This window comes from Paramormyrops kingsleyae, chromosome 8 (assembly GCF_048594095.1).
Source record: "Paramormyrops kingsleyae isolate MSU_618 chromosome 8, PKINGS_0.4, whole genome shotgun sequence".
Lineage (NCBI taxonomy): Eukaryota > Metazoa > Chordata > Actinopteri > Osteoglossiformes > Mormyridae > Paramormyrops > Paramormyrops kingsleyae.
This window is the reverse complement of record NC_132804.1, coordinates 31955686-31969443: the sequence shown is the minus strand read 5'-3', so window position 1 is coordinate 31969443 and position 13758 is coordinate 31955686.

The following is a 13758-nucleotide window of genomic DNA, read 5'->3' as shown; positions in this document are numbered from 1 at the left end:
ACCCAACCATGTCTTTATGGACCCTGCTTTGTGCACTGGGGTACAGTCATGCTGGAACAGACAAGGATCTTCCCCATACTGTTCCCACAATGTTGGTAGCAGAGATTTGTCCAACATATCTTAATTTGCTGAAGCATTAAGAGTTCCCTTCACTGGTACTAAGTGGCCAAACCCAACCTCTGAGAAACAACCCCATACCATTATCCCCCCTCCACTAATCTTTACTTTTGGTACAATGCAGTCAGGCAGGTAATGTTCTCCTGGAATCCACCAAATCCACTTGTCCATCAGACTGCCAGACAGAGAAGTGTGATCCTTCACTCCACAGCACAGAATTCTGCTGCTCCGGAGCCCAGTGGCAGTGTGCTTTACACCACTCCATCCGGCACTTGGTATTGCACTTGGTGATATGAGGCTTTCATGCTCGGCCATAGAAGCCCATTCCATGAAGCTCCCAGTACACAGCTTTTGTGCTGGGGTTAATGCCAGAGGAAGTGTGGAACTCCGCAGTTAGCATTGGCGACATGCACTATGCACCTCAGCACTTGGTGACCCCGCTCTGTAAATATACAAGTTTCTGTTACTCCTAAATGCTTAGAAATTTCTGAAACTGATTTATTGCAAAGGTGGTATCCTATGACAATACTATCCTTGAATTCACACGTGCGGTAATGAGTTTGAAAGAAACACCTGAATTCAGTAGTTAAAAGGTATGTCCCAATACTTTTGTCCATTTAGGGTATTGTTATGTATTTGTAACTGTGCATTTTATGTACCTTGATTGTGTGTACTTTGGCTAGCAGACTACCTCACCCTGACACGTGATCCTACCGTGCAAAGTATCTCAGAAACGAGGGAACTCCTTCACTCCTTTCTCCAGGGGGAGCCCACATTCCTGGGTCCCGGACCAATTAATGCAACGCCTGCTACCGTCCTACTACCACTCAGTCAGCGGCTACCCACAGCTCTGTCACTCAGCCCGCCACGTCTCAGCAATGAGAAGCTGCTCAGCCCCGCTGCATCTCCGCAGAGAGAAGCCGCTTAACCCGCCGACTCTCACTCAGCGCTGGAGGAGAAGGAGAGCAGTTTTGCAGAGCCAATGCAGGCCAGCAGCCTGCTGTGCCTGGCCCAGGAGAGGCCGCACCACTCACACCCGACCACATTGCCAGTCAAAGTATTACTTGTGCTTATCCAGTATGCTGTGTCTCATTGGCTGGCCCATCAGCACCAACAGGACCGCCGGCACCATTGCTGCATCAACTGCTGTCTCTTGGGCATCTCCACCAGTCCCAGGGCTCCCAGCTGTGGCTTCTCTAATGACTCCCCATATGATCCACAAGTTGCAGTCAACCCTGGCCCAGATCCTCCAGCAATACGGCTGGACCCTGGGCCCTGGGCCCTCAGAGGTAACACAAATAGAGGCATGTGCTGTAGATTACTGGTGTCTTTAGTATCCTAATTAATCCTGTGCATGCACCAATTAAGTAGGGCGCAAAAACTGTACAAATGTTTTTTTTATTATTAGTGAATATAATCTAGGTGTTTTTTATTGCAAAGTGTAAGTTGAATCAGAAATTTTTCTTAAAAATTCACTACCATTCCCTTGCCTTACTGAGTCTGTTAGACCCCCTAATTGAACACCAAGCACAAAATGTCAGTGTTACTGTTCTTGACAACTGCATACTATGTGGAGTACAGCAGAGTGCTACACAAGGATGGTGTCTTTCCCAATCCCCATCTGTCCCCATGAACATCTAAACCAATAATCACATCATTACAGGTAAAGGGTACCAAATCTTCTGTCTTAGTTTCTAACCATCCATACATGTCATTTCAAAGTGTTTTTGAGCAAAAGCAGCAGAAGAAAATGCAGTCTGCTGTTTCAGTATCAGTATTCAAAAAATACAAGCATTCTGATCGAGATTAAATTTTACACAAAAGAATTTGTTGGAAGAATAAGTTGATTCCATTAATCAGTTTAAAATGTACTTCCTTCAATTTTGGAGGTATACAGGGTACTTAATATGTCTGATGCATACAATTTTAAGGTGGATTTGGAAAATTTAACTAAAATATTTTCTATTAGAAATTCCTGAGTTTATTTGTAATGTGACGAAATTACATAGAATTGTATTTGGGGTTTAAATGCCAGTATTATAAAATAAACAATTGTATTCTTCACTAATATTAGAAGTACAAAATTGCTGTAATAACAGTATCAAATTAATTTCTACCACAATGAATGAGAGCGTAAAATAGTTTCCTCTCATGCAAAACACACCTGTTATTCCACAAGGGCATTGTATGAGGGGAGAAGTTTTGATTAAAAAACAATTTACAGTATAAAAGTACCCATAGATGAAATTATGAAAATTTACCTGGGAGTTTTAGGCTTAGCATAGTCACAGCATAGGATAAAGTTTATATCCTTTTTTAAAAGCTCTCTAGAAATACAGCAAAAACTGGTGCTATTTGATATAGATAATTTCAGCCAAATCATCTTTAGTGTGCCATTAATACAGTCAAAATCAATGGCCTTAAGACTACCATTTTTATTTTCATCGAGGAGTTCAAACACTAGCTGGATAAATACACACAGACATCCTGCCAAACAGGGATAATGTCATGGCCCTCCAAAACCTGTTGGACCAGAGTCCATGCCTGGTTCAGAAGAGGCCATTTTCCCACAGCCTGTCTCCGCTCAGCCCAGCAATTCCCCGCAGCAAGAAGTCGCTTAACCTCATGGTTCTCAGCAGCAAGACGCTGCTCAGCCCACGACCATCCCGCAGCAAGGCATGCCGAGTCTCGCCACAAGTGCCGGAGAAGGACAGTAGAGCTTCGGAGCCAGCCAGCATCTGGCTTGCTTCTGGCCACTCTCGGGTCAGAGCCTGCTGAGTCGTCTGCTGCTGTCCCACAGCCAGATCCTGCCACTTCACCCATACTTTCTTTCCTGAAGCAAGAAGCTGCTCCATCCACCAGCCTCCCGCAGCATGCTGCTGCTCAGATTGCAACAGTCCCACAGCTTACCCCCACAGGACAGGCCGTGCCGGCAACACTGAGCCCAGGAGGAGCTCTGTCACCTGTGCCAGGTCCCGGAGAGGCTACCGAAACTCCATTTGTACCTGTACCAGCTCAGGATGTTGTGTCTCGCCTGCTGTGCTGTTGGCTCCCTCTCCACCTACAGCTACGCCGGCATCCCCTGCTATCTCCTTGGCATCCCCTGCTATCTCCTTGGCATCCCCTGCTATCTCCTTGGCATCCCCTGCTATCTCCTTGGCATCCCCTGCTATCTCATTGGCATCCCCTGCTATCTCCTTGGCATCCCCTGCTATCTCCTTGGCATCCCCTGCTATCTCATTGGCATCCCCTGCTATCTCCTTGGCATCCCCTGCTATCTCATTGGCATCCCCTGCTATCTCCTTGCCATCCCCTGCTATCTCCTTGCCATCCCCTGCTGCCTCGTTAGCTCCTCCAGCCTTCGGATCCACACCCACCTGGCCAGCGGCCCAGACTGCGTCCACCTCCGCATTCCTAGCGGAAATATTGACCGCTGGCCTCACAAACCCTGACCTGCCCGCTGGTCTCAGAGCTCCTGGTCATTGCTGTACTGGCAGCTGACTCTCCACACACTCTACGAGCTGTTGTCCCTCCTGGCACAGGTTCCCCAGCAATGTAGCTGGACCCTGGTTTCCCGATGGCCCGTCCAGGGCCCGCTGGTACTGCAGCCTCATCTGTACCTGCCTTCTCAGATGCCTGGTAAGAGTTCACCTATGCTGTCCTGGTAGGTGTCATATATCCAGGTGTCACTTCTAGAGCCCTCTCCACAGCCGCCTTGTTTAAGATCTGCTGCATGGCCGCCATCGCCTGTGCCCGACCCCCTGACTGTGTCGCACTGGTGGCCGCTGAGCCTTAGGAGGCAGCCAAGATCTTATCTCCTTTGGCTCAAAAGACAACGGGGTTAAGAACTCTGTTGGGGATACGGATCTGGGCTATACTGCCCGGAGCTCCAGAGGACCCTGGCCGGCCCATCCCATAACCCCGAAGGGCCAACGGGCCTCCTGCACTCCAATCGCTGCTGCTCAGACCTGGACCATCAACCAGACCAGCAACATCCTTGGCTCAGTCCCCTCCCTGCAGTGCCTACTCATGTTCCCTGGTCTCCCTCTGCGCCTCGTCTTCATAGGGTGCTGCTGGCCATTCTGAGTCCATCTTTTTCATTACCTCAAGTGTTTTCCATTAAGTGTGATTAACCTTAGGTAGTTATCCATACCTGTCCCTCATGTAAAATATGTGCTTTCTCATCCTGTGCTCCCCAGTTCTGACATTGTAATCTGTAGTTGTCTGAATTCCCCCAAAAGTCCGCATGAGGACTTTCAGGTAGCTGTATCGCCTTAAATTCTCTTTCAGGGGTTCGAAAGGCTGCCTTTGGGGTTTGTTGCTCCTTTCCCCTCCTTTGGACACTACAGATAAATCTAAAGAAAGAAATAATTATACTCTACCATATCAAAGGCCTTCCAGAAGTCCAAAAATATAAAAAAACTCATCATCTTCAATGAGTTGTCTTATAAAGGTAAAATTTCTAGTAACCTAGGATCCTTGCCCAGTTTGGGTAATAGAATTATTACTCTGTCATGACAGGATGGAGGGACCATCCACATGCAGCCTTTAGATGAACTGGAGAGGATTTCTTATAAACAAAAACATAGATGAAAAATCACAGACTGTGAGGGGTTAAAAAAAGAGACCAGGAGGAACTATATGGAGGGTCTAGGACTAATCTAACAAGGGGATGAAGGTCAGGGCAACATAATAAAGGGAACACAAACCATATCAAAAATGACAAGTAAACATCAGTCACTCTCGTTACTTACACGGCAATTAACTAATTACAAGACACGCAAACGAGAAGGCATAGGATGGACAACAGTGACATCTGTTGGCCAAACAGGGACAGGACGGGGCTAATGGAGACGGATCATGAGATACTCCTTCTTTCATTGTAGGTGAGAGCATGTAAGTCTTAGTAATTTCCACAAGAGCATAAAATAACATCTCTCATATGGAGTCCCAGAGGAGTTTTAAAAACCTGGATTAACTCACATGTCAGTATATTCCACTCCTTTTATCTGCAGTTTAACCTGCAGAAGTAGGCAGTACACCGGTCTCCCTCTTCTATCCATTTAGCCTTAGACCTGATGCAAGCACCTTTTGCCTTCCTTATGTAAATCTCATCAAGTTGAGGTTACAGTTTTAAAATAGTTTTTTTTTATATATATATAATTCTCTGTGAGAACGAATTTATTGAAGCAGTTATTGGTCTGTTGTATCAACTTACTTTCCTGAAAATTCTTGGACCTGATCAGCTGTTTGCTAAAGAATTTTGCAAACTTGCAGACTCTGTATTTAAAGAATTCCCATTTGGCTACATAAGAGCCTAGGTCCCGAGGCTGTTTTATTTCCTCAATAAGGGTTTCAAGTTCCCAAAAAAAATTTATAATTTAAGAGTAGCCGAAGTAACCCAGAAGTCTGTTCTCAATTTACTTGAGTCTAACATTTGGGTTTGGCGTCTTCCAAGGGTTCATGATATTTTGGGATTGGCAAAAATGTAAAAAAAAAAAAAGGTCTTATATTGATGAGCAGTAAAGTTTGAAGGGAACCTGTCTAACCTTTCATCAAAGCATGCATTGAAATCACCCCCCAAGATAACGTTATCAGCAGAATATCTTATTTTTAAATAACCAATTACCCCCATGAAGTTATCAAGCATGAGTCACTATAGCATGGACTACAGGAGGGACTCGGAGAATCAAAGGATGCAACTGTACCAAATCAGCACCAGCCATGACAGCTACAGCTCTAGGGCACAGAAGCAGAGCACTGGCCACAGAATCCAGCCACTTTGAGAAGTAGGCCATGGGCCTATGGCAACCTTCATGTGGTTGAATCAAAACTGATGTCATAAATCCCCTTTTCTCATCCACAAACTACACAAAGGGTTTCTGATAATCTGGAATTCCAAAAGCAGGTGCAGTCATTAGTGCCAATGCTTTCACCTCCTACTCGGTCCATATCATATCAGTCAACCCTAAGCCCCTAGTCATAACCCCTAAGGGTTGAGGTCACTTAACACAGTCTTGTAGCCGGGGTCTACAGTAGCCAATCATCCCCAGCACTGACAACAGCTGTCTCTTTGTTTCAGGTTTTGGCATAGCCTGTAATGAAGCTACTCTTTCGGGTCCTAATGACCTTCCTTTGCTAGTCACAACATGTTCCAGGAAATTAACACTCTGGGACACCAGCTGTAGCTTTTCATTGCTTGCACAATGCCCAATGACTGCCAAAACGAGTAACAGAGCTCTGGTATCCTCCTTACAGCCCTCCCCAGTGTTAGAAAACAACAAGAGGTCAACACACTGGACAAGGCCACTGCGAAAAGGAACACAAAATCCCTCAAAGTTTCTTGTTACTGCCTGACTATAGACATTGAGTGCTTCTGTGTAGCCCTGTAGCATCACAGCCCAGGTCTGTCTCTTTCCTTGGAAGGTAAAGGCAAATCAGTACTGAGAATAAGGTTGCACTGGTATGGAGAAATATGCATTAGCCAGATCAATCACAGTGAACCACATAGCCTTTACTGGTATCGAGGACAGTATGGGCACTGGACTGGGCATGATAGGTGCTGTGTTAACCCCTCTCAAATCCTGCACAAATCACCATGTCTCATACGCCTTTTTCACTTGTAATATGGGAAAATTGATGGAGTATTATATGATTTTATAGCCCCCCTATTGACCAAATCTGCATGTATATCTTTTATTCCCTCCTTAGCCTCCTTGGATAAACAATACTGAGCCCTAATGTGGGTAGAAAATTTTCTTGGGTTAAACAACCAGGGACTGCTGACACATCCCTTCAAAAATCATTCTTCCCCTTTGCCATCAGACAATGGGGTATGTCACTCAACCAGGGAGAGCATGTTTTCTTTTTCCCTCTTTTCTCCACGTCTGATGTGGACATTCTTGTCACTTTTTCAACTTGTCTAACTTCCCAACTGTGCACTTGCCGGTCTGATGTAACACACCTGCCTTGTTCCACCCTTATCCAATCTGTTCTGTTTTCACAATCCAACACTAATGGTCCCAAATCCTTCCACTGTACCTCTCATTTCTTCGCATAGGACATGTGGGGTATAGACCCCCCGTTGTACCATCTAGACTGATTTGGTGACAGGGAAACAGCCACAGCAGTTATTTGATCAGAAATGCATCATATGGTTAGTTCAATAGCCTCACACTCAGATTCTGATTATTTAAACATTTCCTCCTGCTCCCTCACTGCATTCCCCTCCCTTTTCTGGCACTGCCACTGACGCAACTGATCAGACTGATCAGGGTGCCACAGAAAGGGAATTTTCATATTCACCAAATTTAAAGTACGTTTTCTCCTTAAATTAGGCTAATTAGTGTCCTTCAATTTTAGGTTATTTGTCTTTGGAGGAAATAAGACAACACAAAACCTGTGGCGGTAGGAATTGTGATCAAACTCATACGTCATTGCCCGTCATCCTGGGTTAGGTTGTCTCTTCTTCACATTTCAGAGATCTTACCCATCATTTGCTGACCAGCCGCCTGCCTCCCACTGTATATCTTTACGGATCCCAGCATCCAAGCCCTTCACACTCTCCCAGTCTCTCTCTCAGACTGAAGACTTAATTTCATAATGACACCACTTTCATTCAAACAGTATTTCCCAAAGACTGCAAAGATACACTATATGGACAAATGTATTGGGACATCTGGCCAATACACCTACAGGAACTATTATGACATCCCATTCTAAATCCATAGGCATCAATAAGGAGTTGCCACTCTTCTGGGAAGGCTTTCCACAAGATTTTGGAGTGTGGAATTTTTGCCCATTCATCCAGAAGAGCATTTGAGAGGTCAGGGACTGATGCTGGACTTGAAGGCCAAGCTTACAATCTATACTCTAGTTCATCCCAAAGCTGTCTGAGGTCAAGGCTCTGTGCGGGCCAGTCAAGGTCTTCCACACCAAATTCACCCAACCATGTCTTTATGGACCTTGCTTTGTGCACTGGGGTACACTCAAGTTGGAAGAGAAAAGGGCCTTCCCCAAACTGTTCCCACCAAGTTGGAAGCATAGAATTGTTCAAAATGTCGTGGTATGCTGAAGCATTAAGAGTTCCCTTCACTGGAAGTGGTGTAGCCCAACTGCTGAAAAACAGCCCCATACCATTGTCCCTCCTTCACCAAACCTTACAGTTGGCACAATGCAGTCAGACAGGTAATGTTCTCCTGACATCTGCCAAACACAGACTCATCCATCAGACTGCCAGACAAAGAAGTGTGATCCTTCACTCCACAGAACACATTTCCACTACTCCAGAGTCCAGTGGCAATGTGCTGTACGCCACTTCATCTGACGCTTGACATTGCACTTGGTCGTGTGAAGCTAGCATGCAGTTGCTTGGCCATGAAATTCCATTGCGTGAAGCTACTGGCGCACAGTTTTTGTGTTGGGGTTAATGCCAGAGGAGGTTTAGAATTCTGCAGTTAGCTTGACTTGCAAAGGTGGCATCCTATGCTATGATGATCATCCTATGATGATCTTCAACCCATTATTTCACAAATATTTGAAAACCTGACTGCATGGCTAGGTGCTTCATTTTATACACTGTGACAATTGGTCGGAATGAAACACCTGAATTCAATGATTAAGAGGTGTGACCCAATACTTTTGTCCACACAGTGTACATCATTCTCCAGTAAAACTAGACTTTCCATCATTCCTTACCTTTTATCTACATTAATTTAACCAATCTCAATGAACAATCTCTCTCTCAGATCTTCAGTGTATTACTCAACACAAAGCAAGACGGCAAACATAACAGCGACAACCCAGAGCATGCTACAAAGCATGTGTCTCATTATTCCTTGGAAATTTATAATGTGGTTCCCTATCACAGAATGACTTTCTGAATTAATTTATTAAATCTTAAATATTCCTATAAACCAGGGTTTCCCAAATCTGGTCCTGGAGGGCCATTTTGTAAAACAGCTTGCAAATTTCCCTGCTCAGAAACAACTACTAAACCTGGTAATTAGTTGATTAAGATGAGTTTGAGCAGGGAAACGTGGAAACTATGTTGGATTCTGACCCTCCAGGACCGGAATTAGGCAACCCTGCTACAAACATCCAAACAATGCTTCCTTGCTACAAACAAACCAATGCTTCCTTAGCATTTGATTAGCAAACAGGAAAGCTAGAATGCCAAACATGAAAGGACATCGATACCTGTGTGGGCTCCAGGCCTAAATGGCTATCCCTTGTGTTTTTGGTTTGAATGATGTATTTTATTGTATTAAGTTCTTTGGGTGTTGGATGACTCTAGAGCAGGGGTCTCCAACTCCGGTCCTGGAGAGCTACTATCCAGTAGGTTTTCTATCCTACTTGGCTTCTGATGAGTCACACCTGCTCCTGGTATTTACCTGAGAACAGGTGTGACTCATCAGAAGCCAGGTATGATTGAAAACTGACTGGATAGTAGCTCTCCAGGGGGGTATTCCAGAAAGCAGGTTATGTGACATACCCGGGTAAGTTTAAGGGTAAGTTAGTGGATAACCTCAACTTTCGGTTCCAAAAACGGAGGTTAACTTTCTGGGTATGTACGTAACCATAGCAGCTTACTCTCTGAAGATAACCTGCTACTGAGCAGGTTATGTTCCAGGGTAAGTTTGTTGCAGAAGGTTACTGAGCATGGCGTGCCCTTTTGATGACGATCCTGTGAACGTGGAGGCATAAATTATACAAGGTTTTTTTCGCCGGGAGAGAGTTATAAGACCGCGTATTGATGTCTTGTCATTTCCTAATGATTATTTGAAAAAGCGTTATCAGTTTTCAAAAGAATCGGTCATTTACTTAACATCTCTTGAAACCGCATATTGCAAATGTCACAAACCCAAACCGCGGGTCTGCGCTTAGCACAGAAAACATTCTGTGCATAGCACTTCGGTTTTTTGCGTCAGGGCATTTTTTGTACAATATGGGCGACGCAGAGCATATAGGAAAGGCAACCGTGTGTAGAGCCGTTCGCACAGTATGTCTGGTACTTAACGCTTCTTACACACGTTTATACAGTTCCCTGTCCATAAAGCTCTGCGTGTTATTAAAGAGGAATTCCACAGAGTGGTAGGTTTGTCCTCTGTAGTAAAATCTATGATGCATGTTTAATATATAGTCATACTATTTATATCTATAGCCTACATGTATTCATCCTGCACACACACACACTTGATACTTCCCTATATGACTTTCTATTTCAGGGTTTCCAAATGTAATTTGGAATAGGCCTACATGTAATACATGTATAGTGACAATAAAAGGCATTCATTCATTCATTCATTCATAATTGGGTGCATTGATGGCACCTACATTCCTATTAAAGCTCCTTCAATAAATGAGGAAGACTATGTTAATAGATAGATAGATAGATGTCTTTATTGTCACTATACAAGTACAGCGAGATAGCGGAGGAAATCTATTCATAGTATCAATGTGCAGGTAACTTGATTTTGTATCCTTAATTTTTTGCCTTGTTAAAATCATCAAACTCATTACTTTTTTCCACTAACTATAGGTAATCATTACAGGACAGTACAATGCTGGTTACCACTGGTTGCCCTCAGATGGGGTGAGGGGAGGTGGTGGTGGGCTCCCGCCAGTTAGACGGGCTTCAGCCTTTTTTCTATTAGCTACATGACAGAAAGAATATACTAAATCGTGTTTAATAAATAGTTAAGTGATCGTGTAATCAATTACCTTTTTGCAGAATGTTTTTGTGTTTCATTTTGACTTGGCTCAAAGTTCTTCTGTCTCCAGAAGGATTACACCTTATTAAATAAGAAACCATATATTCCTAGTCGAGACACATTGTTATTTTAACCTAAAGAAATGAATGACAGGAAAAGTAAATGCTTTCATAGTGATTTAACAGTAAAAAGGATGCGGAAGGGTTATGTGTTTAATTATTTTGCATTATAATAAAAGGGGAGGCGATGTCAAATTTGCAATTTAATACACACGCATTTACTCTGTCCGTTATTTTTTGCCAAGCCAACTCTTTCTTTAGCCGATGCAGCCGTATTGCTTTTTTTCATTATTATTGGCTTGAATTCCTCATATGCGTGCATTAAAACTTCCAACTCCGCCTCTGTGAAGTATGCCGCTCTCTTTTTTTTCACTTTGATTTTCCATTCTGACTCATGAAATCGGCGATCAATTGAAAACGTCTTTATGTATGCACGGTGCTCGCGCATTAACTCTGGGTAAGCAATAGGAGGTTGATTGAACTTACTCTTCTCAGGCGTTTTGGAACCGACATACTCATGGTATGCGGGTTTGGGGTATATCAACCCAGAGGTTAAGATTTACCAAATGGTAAGTTAACCAAGCTTTCTGGAATACCCCCCAGGACCGGAGTTGGAGACCCCTGCTCTAGAGCTACATATTATGGTCACCAAGCATAGTAATGTCATGAAGGCGATTATTATTCTCCTATTACAGGGAGTGTAGCAAAGGATGGGCACACAAGACACAACTAAATGGATGTTCTGCTGTTGCGGACACTGATCAGCGGAAACAGTCATCCATGTCACCTTGTTAACTGCAAACTGTCAGGGTGCGGGGCAAGCGAGCCGTGGAAGCAGGCGAGAGCAGGCAGATGGACGAGTAAAAGGGGTTTATTCCAGACGATCAGGGTGAACAGGCAGGAACATCCACGAACCACACCAACAGTACATGACACTACAACGACAGATCTGACGAGACATACTCAGACGCGGACTAAATACACAAGACTAGCCAGAAATAACAGGACACAGGTGATAACAACCAGGAATTGACACGAGGTAATGAGGGGGCGTGGCACACACAAGGATCAAACGGAGCTGGGCGTGACACAAACTCAGCTCACTGTACTTTTTAAGTGTAAGCACAATGTAGTTGTGTGGGGATTATTTAGTTCTTATTTAAACTCTTACCTTTTCCATTCATCCATCCATCCATCCAGCTATCCATCATGAAATTTCTGTACCCGGTTGTCCTAAGCAGAGTCACGGTGGGTGTAGAGCATGTCCTGGAAGCAACATGGCAAGGTACTCTGACCTTTAATTTTTGATCTTTGACTTAAATTAGCATTCCAGCGAACAACTGTCAAGTGACCTATTTTTCTCTTTTCAATAACCACCCATCCATTCCTGTATAGGATCCCAGAGAGTCTGGACCCTTTCACAGTAAGTACAGACTACAGCAGCACAAACAGAAAGTCAGGCATTATAGGCAACACTGGCACATTGATTTCACCTAACTGCATGTCTTTGGACTGCAGGAGGATACTGTGGTGCCTGGAGTAATTGTGCAGAAACACAAGGAAAACTTGCAAGCTCCACAAATATGGGAATGAGGGCAGAGTGAAGCCATGGCACTGCACTCTGTATCACTGCACTGCCACCCAACAAGGTAACAATGAAACCAAATGCACCAGTGAGCTAGACAATACTACCCAAACTTTTCACTGGAAAGAACATTCCTTTCTTAGGGGATAGTCAGTGTCTTCACGAATGATATGCCATATCTTCCTGAGACCCCACCCATTCATTTATGTCCATTGTAGTGGACATTCTATATTTGCATCTGTCTTTTCACTGATGTTAGGAAACATTTATTCCTGCTGTACACTAAAGAGGACATGCTGTGAAATTAAAAATAAAAATAAATTTGAAAAAATCTAAATTGTAAGATGTCTTATTTCCTCCAAAGACAAATAACCTAAAATTGAAGGACACTTTTTTCCTTGGGTCTCAGGAGGATATACCAGATTCTCTGCTTTAGATAAGATACCTTATTAAACACCAGCAGAGATTTGGTAATAAAAATGCAATTTTAGTTCAAGTAAATTGTTCTGTTCAACTTACCTCCTACCTGAAGTGTGATCCGCTAAAACGGAGCATACGCTTTACAATCCCGACAATATCCATAGGTGGCCATAGCCAAGCCATCTTCCCCTCTGAAACAAATACAGCGTGGACTTGGAGTTGTCTGTAAGACAATGGGCCAAATGGAGCCACAGATACAGCCCCGATCAAAAGTTTAAGACCACTTGAAAAATGGCAAAAAAAATCATATTTTGTATGGTTGGGTCTTACTGTAAGGTTCCAAGTAGAGCTTCAACATGCAACAAGAAGAAATGGGAGACAAAACATTGAGCATGCAATTTATTGAAAACACTTAAACTGAAACAGGCTATTTTACAGCTGATCAAAAGTTTAGGAGACCCTGCTTATGCAGTTCAACAACCCGACCACATTCAAAAAGGGAGAGATTTTTTGCCTTTGTCATCAGAACGTCATGACAGTGTGACTACCTGACAGAAAAATGACAATGAATCCACATCTTTGCACAGATTTGGCCTTTTAAAGGCATGTGGTCCTAAACTTCTCTGATGCTGCCCAGTGTTGGGAATGCGACTAATTGAGGCAGCCAACGGGAGTCTGGCTTACGGTCATTACCAGTCGGACCAGGTTGTGGTTGCTATACGGTTAGGGAGTCTATTATGTTACTAAAATAGTTACTTATTTTATGTATTTGGAGGGTTTCTAGTAGTCTAGGATAGTGCATAACATCCTGTGACTACTAGTGTCACAGATTGTTCTGCTTGAAATGAAGACCCTTTAGGTCTAA